The sequence below is a fragment of the Sorex fumeus genome, unplaced genomic scaffold (genome assembly GCF_029834395.1).
Source record: "Sorex fumeus unplaced genomic scaffold, SorFum_2.1 ptg000064l, whole genome shotgun sequence".
Lineage (NCBI taxonomy): Eukaryota > Metazoa > Chordata > Mammalia > Eulipotyphla > Soricidae > Sorex > Sorex fumeus.
In genome coordinates, this window is record NW_026606121.1 from 2,838,667 (window position 1) to 2,842,545 (window position 3,879).

Consider the following 3,879-nt stretch of genomic DNA (forward strand, 5'->3'; position numbering starts at 1 on the left):
TAGCTGTCAGAATCCCAACTTACATGTGGCACACCCACACTCGGCACTGCCCCAGTGTGTGAGTAGGTTTGGTCTGTGTCTGGGGAAATGCAAAGCTGGGGAGGTGCATGCTGTGTACCCCACTACTCACTTATTTAATCAGATGATGGAGTTGAGCCGTGGAGCATTTGAGCTATATGTGTGAGGTTCTGGGTTCGATCCCTTGCGCCTCATGGCCCCTGAGTGAAATAGCAGTAATTGAAACAGTTTAGCTGCTGCACCCCACATTTCATTCTGTGGGGGTATTCCGTGACTCTCTGGGGATTTGGTTGTCCCCAGTTTATCCCTGCTATTGATACCTACGAGGGTGCTTCTTGCAGTTCCGTGCCTTGTCAGTATCCCTGAGAGAAGTCCCAGTGGGGTCAAAGCATGTGTGTTGGGACGTTTGGCAATAGCTCAACCATTTCCCACTGAGGTGTGGCCTGAGAACCAGACTGGGAAGGTTTAACTTTTTTTTTTTTTTTGCTTTTTGGGTCACACCCTGTGATGCACAGGGGTTCCTTCTGGCTCTGCACTCAGAAATCACTCCTGGCGGTGCTCAGGGACCATATGGGTTGCTGGGAATCGAACCCGGGTTTAACTTTTTTTTTCTTGCTTTTTTGGGTCACACCCGGTGATGCACAGGGGTTCCTCCTGGCTCTGCACTCAGGAATCACTCCTGGCAGTGCTCAGGGATCATATGGGTTGCTGGGAATCGAACCCGGGTCAGTCCCGTGCAAGGCAAGCACTCGACCCGCTGTACTATCGTTCCAGCCCCGGAAGGTTTAACCTTTATGCTTCACCATAAAGTGCAAGGCAGCAAATGGCTGCATCTCTCTGTTCCATGTGTGTACTCAAGTGCTGCTCAGGAGGCTTTGGGCTCCTACCTGATAATTCTGGGGGAACCCAGACAGTGGTTCAGACACCAGCCAAGGTCTCGAAACCATGTGCTGCTGAAGGGTGAGCCAGTCTTGGTTGCGTGCAAGGCACCTTAACCCTGTTTACAGCTCCAGCACTCACTTTTTAGCATGCCAGTTGGGGGCTGAAAACACATGGGCCTTTGTGGAGAGGGATTTCTGTGGCTCTGGATCCGAAACCGCAGTGCAGTGTTTATCTCTGCTCCCCCTTTCCTGGACCCAGGGCCTGCAGTGTCCAAGAAGCCAACAGGTCTGCTTCCAGTCTACTTGTTAATTCATGAGCTCGCCCCTTAACACAGAGGCCGTAGGGCCGTCCCTCTGACCACGTGGGTGAGTGGTTAACGAGTGGCAGGCCCAAACCCACGGAAATCTCCTCTTCTCAGTTTTCTCTCCTTTTTTATTTTCTTTTTGGGTCACACCTGGCGATGTACAGGAGTTACTCCTGGCTTTGCACTCAGGAGTTACTTCTGGCGGTGGTCAGGGGACCATATGGGATGCTGGGAATCGAACCCGGGTCGTCCGCGTGCAAGGCAAACGCCCTACCTGCTCTGCTATCTCTCCAGCCCCTCAGTTTTCTCCCCTTTTGTCCCACTGTGGCCCCTTCTGATCTTATTTTCTTCCTGGTTCTCTGCTCTAGTTGGCCCTGTTGTGTCATGCCATGCACACCCCCCATTCACATGATGTCCACCCTTGAAACATCACTGCTCCAACCCAGTGATGCTAATTCAGTGAACAGGTCCAGGACTGGCTCTCTGGAGGCCTGGTGGAGGGGGCCTGTCTGTGATACACAGCAAGGTTACTGCTACTCTGGTTGGTATTCCTGGATGCAGCTGTGCCTGCAATCCTTCTTGGATTGGAATGGCCCTAATTCCTTCCATGGGATGACACTGAAGAAACATAATATGTGTGCTAGGAAGGTAAGTGCCCAGGGAGGGTGAAAGGGGATTATTCTTTTTCATTTTGGGGCACACCCAGTTGTGCTCAGAGCTTACTGTGGGCTCTGTGCTGAGGGGTCACTTCTGGGAGTGCTGAGGGTTCCATATGTAGTGCTGAGGATCAAACCAGGGCCTGTTCTTTGCAAGGCCGGCATCTTAATCCCCGCACTCTCTCTCCAGACACTGGAAAAAAATCCCTTTCTGTCTAGAAGTCTATTGAGCCAAGCTGTAGGATAACATTGGTTTGTCCTTTCTCCCTGCCGCAGGGAGCTTAGGCTTATTGGATTACACCCATCACAGTGCTCCCAAGACACTCCCATTTCTGTGTTTATTGGAATATAGCTCTAAACATTTTAGGTTTAACATTTGTATGTCCTTTCTCCCTGGCCACAGGGAGCTTAGGTTTATTGGGTTACACCCATCACAGTGCTCCCCAGGCACTCCCATTCCTCTGTGTTTATCTGTAACCTCTTCGCTGTGCTTCCCCAACAGTCAATAACCTTTATCCCCAAATCAGACTCTGTTGGCTTGTAATGTAAGATCCTTCTAGGACACTGGATTTGTATTTGTAAGTGAAATATTGCTTTTCTCCTTCTCTTATGTTTTTTGCATAGTTTACTTCAGAGCAATGTTCCTTTTGTATAGACACAGGAAGACAGTTAATGCTATGCTTTTGTAACTTGGGAGTTAATTGACTCCAAATAACATTCACTCCTGGGCATCTGTTTTCTTGACTTAAGCCTCAGTTGCCCTTAGTTCCTAGCACCCCCAAAGCAGGGTCCCGACGAGTGACTGGATGGACCCAGGGCAAGCTGTGAGCTACCCTGGCATTGAAAGGGGCCAGGCCAAGCACCATAATACTTAACTATAAGTTAAGAGCACAGTAATGGATAAATTGTGTCATAATCCAAAGAGTAACAACTGGATTAGGACCCTGCTAGGGTTAGGAAAGACTAATCTGACCTGAGTACTGTAGCTTGAAATCTATAGTGAAATGTCCCCAGGAGAGCCACCTTAAAAGCTTAATGTATCCCTTACTGTGTCCATACAAAATGACTACTATTATTAAGAAGTAGAATTAAGAGGAATGTTTAAATGGTTGTTGGACTAAGGAAAGGAGAAACGCACCTCTAGATGGTACTTCACCCTTAGGCGGGTCATCTTGCTGGATGAGAATTTGTCCTAGGAGAAGCTTCCCCTGAGGGAAGGACTTTATATCTGTTGATTGTATGACCACACCTGTTGGAGATTGGGCACTAGACTAAAGCTGCAAGACAGAGCGTGGAGAGGCTAGCATGGGGAACAGGAGGAGATGGGAATGAGGGGCAGTGTGAGACTGGAACAGGACCGTGGGGAGATTGGAATAAACTGCAACTGATCACCAACCAGCCTGGCAGCCTTGTTCCCTCCTCCACATGTCTGTTGGCTGCGGCAGCAGACTGGGGTGGGGAAGCGGCTCATGGCCTCTGAATTGACGTGGCGGGCAAGAGAGACCATGGCACTACTGCTGCTCACTTATTTTGTAATACACACCAAGCCATTCCTTTGACAGGAGAGACGCTTTCCAGACTTGTAGAAAATTGGAAACACAGAAGAGAGAGGAAGATGTAGGGTGAGGTTCAACCCGGGTTGTTGGTATGTGAGGCAAGTGCCCTGCCTACTTTACTAACTATATATTTGGTTTATATAGCTAGTTTTTGGACTACTGACACCCCACAGGATTACCCCTGACTCTACTCAGAAATCAACCTCAGTGAACCATGCAGGATAATAGGAACTACAACCTGGATTGGTTACTTGCAAGGCAAGCACCATAGCCATTGTACTATCTCTCCAGCCCCCGTGGTGTGCAACTTTCTGAAATAAAACCAGTTTTTAGCTTCAAGTTTTTTCCCCTTTATTATTATAATTTCCCATTCATGGATTTTAATTCCAAAATTCATCTTAGACATCTGCTTTTAAACCTTAAAATATTTAACCAAGGTAAAATTATTTCCTCTAACATGTGA